The sequence below is a fragment of the Anastrepha ludens genome, chromosome 2, assembly GCF_028408465.1.
Source record: "Anastrepha ludens isolate Willacy chromosome 2, idAnaLude1.1, whole genome shotgun sequence".
NCBI lineage: Eukaryota > Metazoa > Arthropoda > Insecta > Diptera > Tephritidae > Anastrepha > Anastrepha ludens.
The window spans coordinates 53680753-53700736 of record NC_071498.1 but is presented as its reverse complement, the minus strand read 5'-3'; positions in this window follow the sequence as shown (position 1 = coordinate 53700736).

Genomic DNA, 19984 nt, shown 5'->3' with positions numbered 1-19984 from the left:
ACCAGGACATTTTTTAATTGGAGAACCAACTCTTAATATTCCTGATGAAAACTTACTTGATTTCGCTACTTCTGGATTAAGTCGGTGGCGTATGGTTGAACGCTTAAAACAACACTTTTGGCGTCGCTGGTATTCGGAGTATCTCAGTCGACTACAAACCCGTCCGAAATGGACCACTACTCGTATCAATGCTAAAATCGGCGACCTAGTTCTGATGTATGACGAAAGATGTCCACCTGGCAGGTGGCCTTTAGCGCGCATAGTTGAAATACATCAAGGACCTGATGGACTAACCCGGGTAGTCACTTTGAAATGTAAAGGAAAATTTTTCAAGAGACCTATTCGTAAAATTTGTTTTCTACCTAACGTGGACCCTTCCAAATTAACGGAAGATAGGATTGTTGAAGGCAGGAGCGATACGGCTGTGAGTCGGGGCACAGCCATTCAACCTGGCGATAAACCAATTACCTCCAACGGCTCTGCTGGAAACAATTCTAATTTCTCCGTTTAGTGAAGTACTGTCGTCCTTGGGCCCGGGAATGTTCATGTCACAACATATGATAAAATTATCTCCTCTGAACGAGATGTTGTAAAATGTGGGCGAGGTTTAATATTGAACCGCAGCTAACTTATGTTAGCTAAAATAAACTTTCCTTTTTTCTTTGGACGTCAACAGGTGTGGTCATGCAGAATATACTTTAACATAAGCAAACTATTAAGAGGAAGTTATTTCTAAATATAAGAATCTAATTAAAAATAAAACAGGAGTCACTGAACTGTATACCATTTTAGCAGAGAGTAAGAAAAAGTATTAACTTAATATTATATATTTTCAAGGAATAATAAAAATTATAACAACAAAACAGGGTGAAAAAAATAATAATTATTACACCAAAAGCAAATGAGATAGAAAGAACAGTTCTCATGAAGTTTAATGATTCAATGTTGATTAGCTTACATTTGGCCCTATACAATGGGATTGGGTCCACAAAACTCAGAAATTGGAGGACGAGGCGAACGATAACCTTTTGGATACGCTCAAGTCTTCTGATATGGCAATCAAGATAAGGCCCTCAAATGAAGACCGCATATTCAAATTTGGATCGAGCTAGGGGCACATTCAAGAGCTTCAGGGTATATTGACCACTACAGTCAGTGATAAATGGCGAATGAAAGCTAGCATAGCACAGAATTTGGCGATGGTGCAATTAATGTGACTTAGGAATAAAAACTTTAAGTCAAAAATAAAACCCAGGTCGGAGATTTCACTCAAGGTAGAGAGACGAAAGCTGCCAAAAGAGTACGAAGTGTGGAATTAAATTTTGAGAAAGAAAGATGGAAGCATTTACTTTCATTAAGATGTAGACAATTTGTTTTCACGAAACAGTTTCCATCCAAAAAAAATGTTTAATGATTTGAAGTAGGAAACATTTTGTGAAAAATCGTAAATTCAAAACCTTATCAAGCAGCCATTTTTAGCTAATTTGTATTAATTTTTATTAATTTACTAAAATAAAAAAAGATGTTTTAACTGAACGCATAAAAAAATTAGACCCTTGTACTAACACTAAAAAAGTTGGCATACAAGCAAACAAAAAAAATTGTTTTTCTTTAAAAATTTTGTAAATCGAATATCTCGTAAACGGTTACGTTTTGGACATCATGCCATATAGCCAAATTAATGAGAAATAACCTAAATGGATCCTTATGCCCCTACGTATCTAGTTCGACTTTCGCGGTAACCCTGTATGTGCATTTTTTAATATGCCAATCTTACGCACAGATAAATTGCTGCATAAACTCGTAAAATAAGATATTAGTGGTCATTAATTTTTTTTGTTTTGTTTTTTGGGCAATAATAAAGACAATAACTATATTATGACGTCAAAGCAATGCAAGAGCAGGAAGCAGTTTATGGCACATAAAGTGGAATTTTATGAAACGGAGTTTAAGTATTTTGAGTATTTTATGTAAATATATTTCGGTGGTTTATAATCTACGCAAACTCTGTAAATTTCAGTGTGGTAGTTAAGATGCGTGTGTACCCAAGTTAGATTACTTGAAATTTCTAGCAACCCACGGATATTAGCAATCTACCAGGCGTTATGAGTTATTATGACCCGGCATATTTTCTATTAATGTTTAAAAATATTTTATGTGGCATCTAAAATTTAATTGCAATTCTTACTTTTTGTGTACTATTTTTTTTAGTTTTTCTTATATGCGATGTGTTTTGGTGATGAGAGAATAAAAGAGAGGTCATTGATCTGACATATAATATGAAAATTTTACGACTTAACAGTGAAGAAATGACTAACGAGAAGAAGATGAAGATAATTTTAAAATATCAGAGCTGTTAAGAAATGTTTCTAAAGCGTACTGATGAAGTATCTGAATGTAAAGAGTGCTCGCTACCAAATTCTTTCTAGTTATTCAATAACTCGTGCGAAGAGGCTTTGAAAATTATTTTATCCACTTATACGAGTATAGGTACCAGTACTTCGTTACAGTAAACTTTTTTGCATCCACCAAAACAAACAAAAACAACAATATAAAAAAACGAATGCTTCTCTCAACTGTTAAGGAAGTATTTATACATCTTCTTCTTCTTAATTGGCGCTATAACCGCTTACGCGATTTTGGCCGAGTTTAGCAAAGCGCGCCATTCGTTTCTTTCTCGTGCTAACCGGCGCCAGTTGGACACACCAAGTGAAGCCAAGTCCTTCTCCACCTGATCTTTCCAACGCAGAGGAGGCCGCCCTCTTCCTCTGCTACCACCAGCTGGTACCGCATCGAATACTTTCAAAGCCGGAGCGTTTGTATCCATTCGGACGACATGACCCAGCCAACGTAACCGCTGGATCTTTATTCGCTGCGCTATGTCTATGTCGTCGTAAAGCTCATACAGCTCATCGTTCCATCGTCTGCGGTATTCGCCATTGCCAACGTGCAAAGGTCCAAAAATCTTACGCAGAATCTTTCTCTCGAACACTCCAAGCGTCGCTTCATCGGATGTTGTCATCGTCCAAGCTTCTGCGCCATACGTTAGGACGGGCATGATGAGAGTCTTGTAGAGTGTTAGTTTTGTTCGTCGAGAGAGGACTTTACTGCTCAGTTGCCTACTTAGTCCAAAGTAGCACTTGTTGGCAAGAGAGATTCTACGTTGGATTTATTAATTAAGTATTTAATTAAGTATTTATACATATCTATCTACATTCGATCGGACGATTGTTCGATAATGGGTGATTGTATGATAATGTTCGAGTGCTTGTGGATGTCTTTCTCCCCAACCCTTCTGGCTTTTACACAGCAAGGAGCTTTCAGATTTACACACTAAATCCCCAGATATAAAGGAGGTCAAACCGCAGCTAAAGGTGAAAGTCGATGACACCCAAATATCGACCGTTAACAACCCTAATATTTTGGATATCACTTTTGACAATTTGTTATCCTTCTCAGCTCATACAACCACTATTGCCACTAAGATCTAAAACAGCAACAAGGTCCTCAAATCGCTGACCGACAGCAGGTGAGGCAAAGGCAAAGAAATGTTGCTGGCGGTATTTAAAGCAATTGGTGGGTCGGTACTAAATTACCCCGCACCCATTTGGTAAGCTTCCATCAGTAATTCGCAGTGATCAAATCTCCAGACATGTCAAAAAACTGCTATATGGATATCCGCGGAAGCTTCCATGCTAGTGAACAAAGGAGCGCAGCAGAGTGTTGAGCAAGCAATTTCTAGCTAGCGTAGGAATCACCCCTGAAGGCATTTGCTAGAGTCTGAGCTACCTCCCAGGCGAGTCAGGAGTCAAATATACCGACAAGATCCAAGATCAAACATAAAGACAAGCATTAAACAGCATTTATGGGGAGAATCTCACCATGTTCCTAAACTCCCGAGCCCCAAATGCCGTTATTGGAGTCCAAGCACAACCTATTGTAGACGTAAAGCTTTTGCTGCCTCGTGAGACCCGATTAATTTATCTGGTCAATTACGGTCTGGATATTGTAGTAGGCTAATCTCCTACCTATCCATAATCGACTCCTCCATTCTCAATATATGCCCGGCATGTGCAATAACAACGCTTTATACTAAAAGCCTATTCACATGCCCTCTTAAACCTACTCATTAAACACCTCACTCCCTCTAGACCCAATCTGTCGAAGCAGCACGCTTTCTGGGCTTACCGTTAAATAATTAAGGCGATGATGATCGGCGACTATACTGCCCGGGCAGGGCGTAATGAACTGCTAAAACATTAACAACAACAACAAAGATTAAACTATTGTAATAATTACAAAATAAATTGTATCTTTCATACTAAATTCAAATAATTTTGAAACTATGGAATTTCGAATATTGTTTTTATTACCTCTTATCTTACCTTTTACCTCATCCTTTAAATTCTTAATTAATTGTGGTTACTTTTCAATCATATAATAACACTCTTCAGAAAAGATTTTTTACAGAAACGAAGATAGCCCATTCACATCACCTTTTATTGTTGCCTTGAGTTGCTGAATTCCATATTCAACGACAGAGGGCGTTAAAGTTAACGAACCTGTATTGACAGGGGATTTTGTGTTCAAAGAGTGGAAGAAATCAGAAAAGGTTTAGCAGCATCTTGAAAAATATAAATACTTGAGCATAAACGGTTCTTTTCAATGGATGTAATGGCTGTTCTTGAATGGCTTCGGGTTGCTCTTTAGCCCGAATACTGTAATTTTACTTATTGACGTAGACGTAGCTATTAAGCCAAAAATGGAGCAAAATTCCTGGCCTGAGCGCGCGATGACAACTTTTCACAGAGGGTCATTTTTCGTAATACAATTGTATGATTTGTAAAGTTTGTTGAGGCGTAAATATTTCCATGATGTATTTAGTTTGACAGTAGCCAAGCGTGATATGTGAAAAAGAAACCCTTTTTGGAAAAAGTACCTCCAATCTGACCATCCTTTAGAAATAGATGATAATCACTGAATTTCTGGTCCAGACTAAAAGGCGGATGATAAAAAAAGCTAATACCCATCCAAGTTAGAAGTATTTTCCCTATCACCTTTGCCATGCGCTCGTGTGTCGACTGCAAAAATCCTATTCAACATTTAAAGGGGCACTGAAAAGTGCAAAATATATCTCGTTTGATAATTTAGTAACATTTTGTATCGAATCACAAGGGGACAGACAAAATATGCGCTTGCTGTTTTCAACCAAACTTTATTCCATTTAAATAAAAAACGAATTCTAAATTTCTTTTTCATTTTCATTTATCTGTAAGTTAGACATTCTCGCGCACTAATTAATAATTTTCAACTGAAGTGCGATATGGTAACATTTTGCTTACAAATAAACTTCAACTTTTCTATACAACCGGTATTCCATGGACGAGTGTAAGTATGTGCAAGTTTTATGTTGTACTTAACTGTATCTTCATTTTATTAATAAGCTGGCATAATTAGCTGACAAGTGCAGAGAGCCGTGATAGCGTACTGTCACATACTACACAATGTAATGCGTATGGCGAAGTTCCTGGGAAAAGAGGATACGTTGATGCAATGCTAATGAATGGCAATTTCGTTGCTGCACTATGCATTTACGTAATATTGCTTGTGTGTTCGCTTATCTGCAACTGGAATTGTGGTGTGCATGTGCTGAGTGCTGCATGTTGATATTAGCTACTTGATATTGACGCCAGTGTTTGTTATTGGTAACTTGGCTGGCGCATACAAATACTGGTACATTATGGGGTGGTCTAAAATGTGTGGTAATGAGGAATTGAAGATTAGTCAGAAAGCTGTATGGAAGCATGTGTAAGCGAACCCAACAAGTTATGGGTATATAATTATAACTATGTATGTAACTTACAGGGATTACTGAGCACAGTATAAACTATTCACAAAAAAAAAAGAAAATAGCGGCCGCCCCTCAGCAGGCAATGGCAAGACTCCGAGTTTACTTCTGCCATGAAAAAGCTCATCATAAAAAATATCTGCCGTTCGGAGTCGGCTCGAAACTGTAGGTGTCCCCAGGAGGAGCTCTGCCAAACACCCAAAACGGGTGTACGCGCCAATTATATGTATCACTACATATTATAAAACAAAGTCGCTTTTTCTGTCCCTATGTCCCCTTATACGCTTAAATCTTTAAAACTACGCAACGGATTTTGATGCGGTTTTTTTTTTAAAGATAGATTGATTGAAGAGGAAGGTTTATATCTATATAATGTGAAGAAATATATAAAGGGGGCGTGGCAATCGGTCAAAATGTGGCAAAAAAACATAATTTTTTTGTTTTCACGGCCATAAATCATAAACGAATCAACCAATTAAAATGAAACTTTCTTGAAGTTTAACTTTGAAATATTTACTTTCGTTCTGCATCAAAAAAAATAATTGATTTATTTGTTATTTAACCAAAATTGTTTAAACAAAAGCAGCTCTTTTTCCAAAAAAAGCTGTTTGTGTGTTTGTTCGCTGTCAACCGAATGAAGCAACAGGCGTTGAGCGATAATCTCACCACACCTCATTAGTGTTGAATTACATCGTATGGTGACGTATGTATGTATGTATTTACGAATCGCTCGCATTATTTCATTTCGGACGTATGTACATATGTATCTATGTATGTACTGAATTCCATGTAATTATATGTACATACAATTTTACAGCGAAATAAAACGCTATTTTCAGGTTCTATATTAGTAAATCGCACATAATTAAAATGCAGTTTTTGAATAGTTTTTATTGATTCGGAGCGCGTTTAGCTTGCTATCAATTCCATACAATAACATTTTTTGTCATTTACTTTTTACGACAACTAATAGCTTATTTTCGAAGCGATTTCAACAAATGGGTACAATATTAATCCTTATCCAATTAAATACCTTAAATACATTGTTGTTTTCATATAGATCTATGTATATGGCTTTTTACAGCATATAATTAAAAACAATATTTTTCAAGATATTACAACAGTAATTAGTAATTGAGATCTACCGGAAAAATTGCGTTAGCTGTTGCGTCATCCGGCATTGCCGCTACTCTTTTGGAAAGAGGCCGAACCACACACTCTACAATCAAGCACCCGCTGAAAATCGCCACCGATGATGATAACAGCGTCTGTAGTGTTTCTAGACAGAGCAATACAGGAAAATTGATGCGTGACTGCTCATTAATAGTCTGGGACGAAGCTATCATGTCAAACAAGACGTCTGTGGAAGCACTGGATAGGACAATGCGCGATTTGCGCAACGAAAATGCACCTATGGGTGGATGTACAATTCTGTTCTCAGGAGATTTCCGTCAAATCCTACCAGTTGTGACTCGAGGAACACGTGCTGACGAAATAAATGCTTCGCTAAAAAGATCCCACCTTTGGTCGCATGTCAATAAATTAGAGCTTACAACTAATATGAGGATTTCGTCATCTTCACGTGAGAACAGGCTATTTCCAGAGATGCTGCTAAAAGTTGGCAATGGAGAATTAACACAAAGTGAGGGAAGGATTAACCTAGAAAACCTTTGTGTTTTGATAGACAACATCCACGAGTTAGTCAACAATGTCTATCCTGACATTGATAACATAAGTTATAAGACAATATCTTGGTTTAAAGAAAGAGCTATTCTGTCACCAACTAACGAACAAGTAGATAAAGTAAATAACTTGATTATTTCAAAGATTGATGCGCCGACGAAAATATACTACTCGGTCGATACTGTTCTCGATTTGGAAGAAGCTGTTCAATTTCCTACAGAATTTCTAAATTCTTTGAACCCGTCTGGACTCCCTCCTCACAAAATGGAGCTGAAAATAGGTTGTCCTGTTATTTTATTAAGAAACCTAAGTCCACCTAAACTTTGCAATGGCACGCGTTTGATGGTAAAATCACTGAAAACTTTCATAATAGAGTGCACAATACTCACAGGATGTGGTACCGGCGAAGATGTATTGATTCCCCGAATCACTCTGATACCATCGGATCTACCATTCCAATTTAAACGCTTACAATTTCCGGTAAAGACATCTTTTGCAATAACCATTAATAAATCTCAGGGTCAAACCTTCAACGTTGCAGGCTTAGATTTGAGTGTTGACTGTTTTTCACATGGCCAACTGTATGTCGCTCTTTCAAGAGTAACCTCTAGAGAAAACATGTTTGTATTGTCTAATGACAAGAAGGCTATGAACGTTGTATATAAAGACATTCTGTAATATAGTATTTAATTGTTGTAAAAATAAAATAAATACATATGTAAAAAGTTAATATGCAAAAATGTAGGGTATGAATTTAGATATCCCAAAGATAGCAGGAAATCTTCATGCTATAAAGAAAGGAGAATTGTTTTACTCCAAATTTAACGCGTGTGGGCCACGGGCAATAATGAATAAGCCAAAACTGCTGGATCGATTTTAATCATTTTTTCAGTGAGTGACATAGGGTATATATTTTATACCCGTGCGAGGCTGGGCGGGTTGCTAGTAATATATAATATAATAATATAATTTACTTAAAAATTAAAAAAATTATGAAAGGCAATTGTTTCAGAATATTTTTGAACGAAAAATATTAATTTTCAAACCGTTTCAAAACATTATAATTCTTCTAAAAATTTAAAAAATCAAAGAGTAAAATTTTTTCACAAAAGTTTTAAGCAAAAAATATTTTTTTTTCCAAAAATTTTGAAAAGTAAATTTTCCTAAAAATTTAAAATAATTACAAAAGCACATTTTTTAGAAAAATTACAAAAACAAATTTTTTAGAAAAATTTCGAGCAAAAAATTTTTTTCCCAAAAATTGTGAAGAACGTATAATTTTACTAAATATTTAAAAAAATTACAAGAACAAATTTTTCAAAAAAAATTTGAGCAAAAATTTTTTTTTCCAAAAATTGTAAAAAACGTATAATTTTCCTAAATATATAAAAAAAATTGCAAGAACAAATCTTTTCACACAAATTTTTAGGCAAAACAATTTTTTTTAAATTGAAAAAGTATAATATTCTTGAATATTAAAAAAATTGCAAAAGATGTTTTTCACAAAAATTATCAACGAAAACCATTTATTTTCAGAACATTTTAAAATATTATAATTTTTCTTAAAATTTTAAAAAATTGAAACGAAATTATTTTCACAAAAAAGTTGAGCAAAAAAATTTTTTTTCCAAAAATTGTAAAAGGCGTATAATTTTCCTAAATATTTCAAAAAAATAAATTTCTCATAACAATTTTGAGCAAAACAATCTTCTTGTCCAAAAACTGTAAAAACGCATAATTTTCCTAAATATTAAAAAAAATACAAGAATAAATTTTTCCACAAAAATTTTGAACAAAACAATAGTTTTTTTTAATTTGAAAAAGTATAATATTCTTGAATATTAAACAAATTGCAAAAGAGAATTTTTCCTCAAAAATTTTCAACGAAAACCATTTATTTTCAGAATATCTTAAAATATTATAATTTTTCTAAAAATTAAAAAAAAATACAAACGAAATTATTTTCACGAAAAGGTTGAGCAAAAAAATTTTCTTTTCCAAAAACTGTAAAAGCGCATAATTTTCCTAAATATTTAAAAAAATTAGAAAATAAAATTTTTCAAAACAATTTTGAGCAAAAAAATTTTCCAAAGATTGTGAAAACGCATAATTTTCCTAAATATTAAAAAAATTACAAGAACTAATTTTTTCAAAAAAAATTTGAAGAAAACGATTTTTGTTTTTTAGTTGACAAAAGTATAATTTTCTGAAATATTAAAAAAATTGCAAAAGAGAATTTTTTCACAAAATTTTTAAACGAAAAGTATTGTATTTATTTTCACAACATTTTAAAAAATTATTGTATAATTTTAATAAACTTAAAAAAAATTACAAAAAGTATAATTTTCCTATAAATTTAAAAAATTATAAAGCAAATTTTTTCACAAAAATTTCGAACAAAAAATATATTTTTTTTAAATTAAAAAAAATTATAATTTTCCTAAAACTTAAAAAAAAAATTAAAAACTAATTTTTTCACAAAAATTTGGAACAAAATGTTTTTTTTTTTCAAAAAAATTTGTTTGTAAATTATAACTTTCTTAAAATTAAAAAAAAAAAATATAAAAAGGTTAAAACGAGCATAGATATTTTACTTAGAAAACTCTATACCAAATTTTTCAACTTCGAATGAATCTAAAAATTAGTATTCTGTTTTCTGTTTTCAGCTTACTTCTTATATCACTGAAGTCAAGGCGAATCTATTACAAGAATTGACGACACAATTTTCTCACCGAATATGGCAAATCAGGCAATTATTGAATGATATGATGAAGCCAGTCTGAGATAATGCAAAATAGGACCTTTCCCTACTGATATATGATCCTTTTGTGATTTGCTTTATCCATCTTTCTCGTGACGTTCTTGATATACTCGATCCAAGCATGGATCCCAAACTCATCTTTGGTCTTTGAACGTTTCATGAACACTTCATTATAAAAAAAAAATCTCTTTCCTATTACTCTTTGCAGTATAAATGAAAAAAAAAAAATCTGTGGAAAATGCATCTAGGGGCTGATGGGGTTTGAAAATTGATTGAGCACAGTAGTAATTTATTAAAATAATTTCAAAAAAGCCTGATTAGTGAATCAATCGATATTTTCCGTGTACTAAGTACAATTTTCTTGACGTATTTTTCATCCCAGATTAATTGGACACTATATTTTTCTCAAAATCGTTCAACTATTCATACGTGAATAAGTTTTACCACTTTCGAAGGTTCCTTTGGAGAGGACAAAGCTCTTCTGTAATATGAAAAGCGTTTCTGGAACAGAAATTTAATTATTGAAATAAATTTCTTGGTTCAATATAATCGGGCAATGAAAGTGTCGCAAAATTACAGTTGTTCACAAATCCACAAAAACAATGGAGATATGAAGATTTCTAATAGAAATAGGTGGATGTTGACAAGTTGTGGCAGTCACGTTCTTCAGGTGAAGTCTCCAAAATCTGCGGCTTTTTCTTCAGACATTGATACAATGTAAATCTAAAAGTGCGTGGCTAACGCTTCCTGGCCAAATACGAGACCACCGGTTCTATAGAAAATCAGCTATCTCTATAATACCAAAGAAATGCCTATACTGCAAATATCGCCGTTGACTTTGACAGTGTGCAAAATTAATTCTTTGTGCTGGTATGAATTGGACATTTCGTAGATTTCAACTTGACGAACTTTGTATAGCAGCTTTAGCCTGTAAGTTCAGCTGGTACATTAGTTGTAAGTCATTGACCAAAGGCAACAATAATTTTTGTTAGCAGATGATATCTGGAACACCCTAATTCGCCTGAAGTATAAGTTTTAGAGGCGAGTGACATTTTGAAATGAATGGAAATGTTAACTGAGAAAATTATCCTACGTGAGATAACTCCAATGTCGATGCATCCACAAAAAATAACTGCTTGGTGTGGATTTTGAGCAAGCTTTGTAATCGATTCATACCTTTTCGAAAACGATGTTCTTCGGGCGATCACGAATTTAATTTATTTTTTGTCATTACATTGCCCTAATTCAACTCGGACACTTGAAGCCGTGCAAGATTGCGGTGGATATTGCAAGGAAATGTATCTTCATTGGTAAATGCATAAGTGGGTATTTTATTTCATTTAAAAATAGACTCGCTCTTAATGGAAAACGCGGTGAAGTTCATATTGAAAATATATTTTTCATATTGGTCATATGTAGGAACATTTTTAAAATAAATTTCATTATAAGCATATGAAAGAAGATTTCAATTTTATGCAAACTTGTTACTGAACTTTTTAGACTACCCAATAATACTTAATACTTATATGTGCAATAACATAACTGTTATTGCTATTACTGCATTGGAAATTATTTGTACAAAGTTTACTGTTGTCATCCAGCTGTGAATTCAACATAGTGTAGTTATCATGCGCATGTATGTGTGCGTACATATTTGTATTCGTTGTAAGAACTATACCACAACAAAAACATGTGCAGCTTACTTTTGCCGCAGAACGCACCAGCAGTAGATGATTGAAAGGAATCGATGAAAAGTGAAAACTTCTGCAGCTAACCAAAAGCTGAAATTACTTGAACAGAAGAAGTGTTCACGTACTGCAGCATCAGCAAACAGGCTGGCATGTTTTCCTCCATGTGTGTATTTGTTTCTTGTTAGTGAGCAAATAAAGTTTACTGCTATTGAAAATTCTCGTACTTTTCTGTTATTGCCAACTTATGAAAGATTGCATTCTAACTCCATTCGATAAATGTTTACTTACACATTTTATGCTATACGAAGTGATTGGAATGGATGTGAAAATGAAGCCAAAGAAATCTATTTATATTTGCTGTTAATTTTTTTTTTTAGAAAGTGCGAAGAAAAAAATTTAAATTTCTCAGAAAACATAATTCTTCAATGAGACAAAGAAATAAATAAATTTGTATATTTCGTCAGAGATTCAGGCTGATTGGAAGGTTTTGAACTCATACAAAAGGACATCGACATCAGGTCTGCAAACATCTCCCAAACTAGTTCGGAACAGACACTAAGGTAAGTTTATAGTGGCATGATGGATTGGAAAACAACGAAAGAGCGCACGGTCTCGTGAAATGCGGGATCAACGATATCTGCATGGTTAAGAACCTTTCTGTGGTTTCCGTGCAAAGATTTGAGGGCTTTGATTGCGATCAGGCTTTAGATGTAGTTACATTCAAAGTTAAAGTGGACGCAATTGCAAGATGCGTAGACTTCCGTTTGTAATATATTTGTATTCTTGCCTTGAACTTCCGCCTATCGCTTGCCCGGTCCACAGACAGGCAGGTGCCCCTACACATACCCCAGATAGGGCTTCGTCTGTGTACCATGTTGTGGTTTATTTATGGGTGTTAGATAACCGTTCACAAGAGTTTTTATTGCCCACTTCAGTATTGAAGCGTGTGACCGAACTGAACATCGGTGGCATCCTGTTCCGTGGCACTGAGTAGTCAGGCGCTAACTCAGTAAGAATATAAAATTTTCTATCTTTTAAATGAACGACTGGGACAATGGTAGCTTTGGCTATTCTTATGATAAGCCCTCCTTGCTTGAGATTGGATATGAATTTGAAGTTCTGTGAGCTGTGTGTATAGACGTTAAACTTGTAAGTTTGCTAGTTGTATTAGGGTTAAATTTATTACTGATTGGACTTTAGCAATTTGCATTCATTCCAGTAATTTTGTGTAATATAATGGATGGTTTTATAGTTTTTTTATTTTGTTCTGTTTTTCTAAAAAAAAGATGCTTGAATATTCTCCACCGAAACCTGCATTTTTTGTTTATATTTATTTACTTTTAATTTGCATACTTTCCTGCCATTTTATAGGGACATCTCCAAAGCTGACTGATCCTTGAATGCCCCTTTTACACGTGCTACAAACGGGTTTAACACAATCAATTTTGTTATGATACGAGTTTTGTTAAAAGTTCATTGGATTACATTTTCCATCCCTTATCTATTATTTATTAGTAACTAAGCTGTTCTTCTGCCCCTATTATGGCTAGTTGCTATTGATGAAGTTCTGATAATGCAAAATAAGGGTGGGGTTAAGGTAATAGCATACGCCGATAACTTGGTCCTGATGGTATCGGGACCGTTTCCCTCAGTTACGGCTGAGATTTTGGAAAAGTCACTGGCTGCACCTAGTCGCTAGCCTGCCACTTGCAGCCTCCGAGTGAACTCTGACAAAACGGAGCTGGTGCTATTTACCAGAAAATATAAACCTCCACCCTTTCGACTTCCCAAATTAAACTACCACGTTCTCCCGCTCTCATTTAGAAAATTAGGTATCGTGGAGGGATACTTGACTTCAAACACCTTTGGAAGCTACACATTGAAAATCGGGTAAAGAAGGCCAGAATAGATTTTTACTCCTGCAAATCTATGTTCGGTAAAAAATGGGGACTCAAGCCACAGGTCGTGCTGTGGATATACAACGCAGTGGTTTTGCAAATTTTAACGTATGAATGGGAACGTTTGATGGGAAGCTCTTCGGAAGAGCTATAAAGGGAGGGTGCAAAGGACTGCATGCATTGGCATCACCGGAGCATGTAAAATTTGCCTCAGTGCTGCCCTGAATGCCCTTTTGCACTTATTTCTCATCGACTTTTCCGTCATTTCCATCGCAGCTCAAAGTGCGATCAGGTTAAAGAAGATTGGAGTCTGGAGGCAATCTCTCAAGGGACGGGCAGTTAACACCGTATTTCTCCGAACTTCGATCAGATCTCTCTATCCGCAAACTAGAGTTTGCGGGTCGTGCTTTCCAAATAGGCAGGATTGGATCGAGGGGAAAATCTGCACTTCACTGACGGTTCCAAGATGGAATCGGAAGTCGGATCAGGGGTTTTCTCTAAATCAGCCAATTTATCTGTCTCCTTCAAACTACCGAATTCTGGTAGTGTTTTTCAAGCAGAAATATTTCCGATCCTGCAGGCATGCAAAAGCTTAGGGAACGTGGGAGCAAGGGTGATATTAACATTTTCTCCGATAGTCAAGCCGCGATTAAGGCTCTGACGACGCCATGGTGCAGAACGAAATTAGTAAACTCCTGTAAGGAGGAGATCAAATCTCTTGGGTGTGTAGGTAACATTTCTCTGATCTAGGAACATAGAGGGAAATGAAATTGCTGATGAGCTTGCCAGGAAGAGGACTGAATTGGCCTCAGAGACCTCCTACCCGATCATCGGCATCCTCCTAACAGTTGTTAAATGGTAACTGCACAAATTATTTCTCAGGAAAGCGCAGAAAAGATGGAGCTCAATTTCTTCATGTGCTATTTTGAAAACCCCTTGTCCCCAGTACAATATACGCAGGACTCAGAAAGACCTTTGGACTCCTCGCCATTCAAATTCCAAACTCGTAGCAGTGCTTTCCAGTCACTGGACGATCGGCACACACGCGGAAAAGCTAGGGTTACCATTTAACCCCCGTTGCAGAAGCTGTGGGGACCTTTCAGAGAAAGAGACTGTTGAGCGTTTTCTCTTTAAATGTCCGGGTTTGGCAGCTAGGCGACTAAGGTCACTGGGAGCACCTTCCTTCGACAGTCTGGGGCAGTGTGCCAACCTAAGTCCAACCAATCTCCTCCATTATATCAGCAGCTCGGGCTGGCTATTGGAGGTCTCTTAATGGTATCAAAACGGCGCTTTAGTGCTACTTGAGGAGTGCCAGACCGGCACTTCAACCATTTCACCTACCTACCTTCCTAACTAAGCTGAATTTTGTTAGTACTAAGGTGTAAGGAACCTTTGTTTGTTCATTAGAGTAAATAAATAAATTACGTGAGTCAAAGCCACGTGTTCTTCGTGAACTGCAAGAACGATAAATCTATTTTTTTCCTCGAAAAAGAGCAATAAAAATTTCCTCAACCAATTTTTTCTTTCTACCTATCTGCAATAAATAACAATGACTATGACGTTCTTACTTATTTTTCTGCATCCAAATTAATAATTTACCCTGCGGTACACGCGTCTGCTCCCTGATTTCGAAAATCCTCTTCAATCCGAATGAGAATATTTCTTTTTTGAACCACACACGCCTTCTCTAATTCAAAATCTTTTTGCCCTCTGACAAACTGACCATATTTTACTGAATGTAACGAGTATACTGCCAGCTGCATGCGGACATTTGATGATTGCAGAGATTTACGGCAATACATTTCAAGGCGACAAAGTCATGCGCCGGGCAACAGCACCCGCAGTGGTGATGGCAGCACAAATGTCAAACCATTAACAACTGCCCAAAGAATATAAAATGTAAATTATGCATGGTTGTCCAGGCGAAACCTTGACTTAGCTGACACTCATGCCACAAATGGTTGCAGACACAAATTTGCAATAAGAAGAAGATGAGAGTTAATAAAAATGTGTATAACGACCCAAGCAACTTTTGGGTTAACATCTCTTAAGTGTACATATGCATGTATGTATTTATGTATGTATGTATGTATGAATATATGATACATGGCACACACGCATGCATACTTACATACGTTTATTTTTGATATGAGTTGTGTGGCGAGCGTTGCCGGCACATGTATGTGCATGGCTAGCATCCGATTGGCAGTTAGTTCGTTGCGTACTGCGTACATAGAATATTGAATGATAGCAAAACGGCTTTTTAGCAGCGGTCGAGTGTAATTCTCTCATCAGAAACCTTTTCTCTAAAGCATTTGCCGATCAAAGGCGTCCTAAAATTATAAAATTTTTGTATATGCATCATCAAGATACGCAAAACTGAGACGCGCAGCCAGACCAAATGTCTACTGAGAAGTATAGAAGTGTGCTAATTATGTATAAATGTACTCTAGAAGGCAACACTCTCAATATGAAAGAAATCGGTGCTGTTTTTCAGTTGGAATTAAAAAATTTGTTATTTCTTAAGCGTTCCACCAAAATATTTTAGAAAAATTATAAAGTTTAGGTATTTTGAACCGGTTTGAAAACACCTCCAAAAAGTACTTCTTATTCTTTCATTATAGGTTTTCACCTGCTTTTCTTCACGCAATTACATAGTTATAAATTACAAAGTATTATTAAAATTCAACGTGACGAAATGTTATTGTCCTTCCGCTGATGTCGAAATTCAGCTTTCGCGCCATCTCTTTGGTGGCCTTCCAGGTCCTCGTAAGTCCCCACATTACTTCTATTCCATTGATAAAATTTTGACTCATTTTTAGGAATACCTTTGGTATTCTGTGGGATAAGAAAATCTGTGTAAAAATATGTTTTTAAAATTATTTTCGTTCGCAAAAAACTTAGTATTTGATGATGTTTTTAAATCTGTTAAGTTTATGTAAATCTTAATATTTTGGCGGAAGTACTCTTATAAAATAAAGTTTATAATTCCAGTCAAAATTCCGCAGTTTCTTTTTGGTGGGGCACTCTTATGCAAGCAATGCGTTAAACACCAATTGCACAGGGACTTCTTTGCAAGTTTTTAAAATTTATTTATTCCGCGAAAGAGCCACTCATAACTTTTGACTGAATTTCGAAAAAATGTGTATGCAGATTTATATCTCACAGGCACTACAATGCCCAAATGGTCACTTGGAGATCCACTTTTGACCATTATATCGTAAATAATCCAAACAGGATGAAACTAAATTACCCACTAAATTTCCGTCAAAGAATTTGTTCGCCTACGCTTAGAGCAAATAATTGCCACTCATTCGTACTTTTTGAATGGTTCCACTTTTCCTTCCTGCCAAAACAGTTATTCATCGCCTCAATGACTGCCCAAGCCTTACAGCATAGACACCTATCGGACAATTTCCAGTAAGTATATCTACCGAATTCGAGAGCTGCGGCTTTGTTAGCATTAGAAGTTCCCTCGAGTGCTTACATTTTATTTGTAAGGTGTTTTTCAATAGGTGCGCTTCAACTTTTTTCCGATAGGGAGGGCGAACGGCGCAATATTTTTTATTTTTCGCTTGTCATTTGTAAACTTCATTAGTATACATTTCATCATGGAACGCTACACACTTGAGCAACGATTGCAAATCGTGCAAATTTTTTATGAAAATAATCGTTCAGTCGTTTTTATGAAAATATCGTTCTGTTCCAAAAAATCATCTTCAGTGATGAAGTTCACTTTTGGCTCAATGGCTTTGTCAACAAGCAAAATATGCGTTACTGGGCAGAAAGCAATCCACACGTGATTCATGAGGCACCGTTGCATCCCGAAAAAATCACTGTTTGGTGCGGTTTACATGCCGGCGGCGTAATTGGCCCATATTTTTTCGTTGACGAGAACGATCGCCACGTTACTGCGAATGGAAATCGATACCGCGACATGATAAACAATTATTTTTGGCCGCAATTGAATGGTATGGACTTAGACGACGTGTGGTTTCAACAGGGCGGGTCCACAAGCCACACAGCACACGCTACAATTGATTTGTTGAAGAGTAAGTTCGATGAGCGCATTATTTCCAGAAATGGACCGGTCTATTGGCCGCCGCGCTCGTGTGATTTGACGCCTCTAGACTATTTTCTTTGGGGTTATGTGAAGTCATTGGCCTACAGTAACAAGCCGGCGACGATTTGTGAGCTCAGAGCCAATATTGAACGCGAAATTGCTGGAATTTCGGCCGATTTATGCAAAAGAGTGGTCGAAAATTGGGTTCAACGATTGCACTTCGTAAAACGTGCACGCGGTGGTCATGCAAAAGAAATTGAATTTCATACTTAATTGTATATGTTCAAACTCGATAATAAAAAAAAAATTAGTTAAAAAAGTCAAACCGTTTGTGTTTTATTACAAAAAAAGTTGAAGCGCTCTTACTGAAAAACGCCGTTGCTCCTTTTTTACGGGCAAGAATAATTGTAATATATTATTATTTCACGTTTTCCAATAAATAAATAAAAAAGATCTTAATGACTTTAGTGTTAAACCATAGTTATTTCTCCTACAAAAACCATTTAAACTCACAAAAACTAAAAAAACAAAAAAATCAAAAAATTCCTCAAAATTTAAGAATTTTAGTTCCGATTTTTCAGAAAAAGTTCGATGCTATTTTATAGCCTATTGAAATTTGGTACAGTAAACTGCAAGCGTGAATTGGTTAAAAGAAAATTTAATTGATTTTTGATCATTTTATTTTGTTGGTAGTCTTGAACATTTACACCTAACAGCGTCAGTACAAAAAAAAATCGGCCTTTTGAAATATGCACTTTATTACATCAAATTTGAATGAACTATAAAACTGCGTACTTAAAATTCTTTTTCTAAATTCTGATTAAAAAGTGTGGAATTCTAATAAAAAATGTTTAATTTTTTTTAATTTGCACGAAGTTTGAAATTTGGCTTACTAGGAGAACAAACTATATTTTCGTAAAAAAATATTAAAATGAAATAAAGAATAAGTAAACTGTCAAAACTTGCCAATAAGTCCCTATGCTGCAGGTATTTAACGCAGTGTATGTATGTATTTTTAAGTATTTCTGTGCATAGACTTGCTTACTTGCGTTATAAATTAAATGCTTAAAAATTCATTCCGGAATATTTCACCAAAATGCAATCAAAATCTGTCACCCACTACCAAATGGCCCGAAAGCCTTTCCTTTATAGCCGAGCCCATCAAATGGTGGCAGCTTATCTGCAACTGGACACGCTCGCTTAGAAGTGCCAATAAAATAAGCAAAACGTCGTCGTGTATTTAAATTTTACGACTCTAGCAAACGCAGCCACTTTTAGTGCGTTTCATATTTATATGGTTGAAGGAGTGCGGCACCCAAGGGACCTATACTCATATATGGACATATGTAGATATACGCATATGCGTTACATACATCTCAATGTATGTTGTGCATGTCTTTACTAACACTTAAGCGAATCTCGAAGACAACGAAGAAAAAGGGAGCGATGATGTGGAGTAGCATATATGATTACCTCCGGCTTTAAGGGCTATCGGCCCTGAATTGAGTTGGATTGTAAGGAGTTGAGTTGAGCTGCTAGCACAATTTCTCAAATTGGATCAACTAGCAAATCCCTGCGTGTGACGCCAAACGAGCAAAAGGTACACACGAATGCAAATAAATTTACATACATAAATTCTCACTTGCAAAAATGTGTAGCTAACACTCGGGCTCAAACACGTATACAGTAAAAGACGAAAATTTAAGACATAGTTCAGAAAATACTTGTAAAGAATATGAAGATTTGAGACAAAAATTCCAGATTCTTTTTGATTTGTAAGTAGAATAATAAGAAATAATAATAAAAAAATTCTCAATGTGTCACATAGGTTAGGTTAGGTTAAGTTGAAGCGGTTGTCCTGTGTGACACACTCAGGCTCATAGCCCATTGTGATGCCGCGTGGGGAGCTTGTCCCTCTTTCCTAAAGCCAATGTGTGCTTTTCAAAAATTTTGAAATATCTCTGATTTCTGTAGAACTGAGATCTTCCAACTCATCAAAAAATTGTTCACCCAGAATAGTAAAGCTGCGTCTGGATAGAG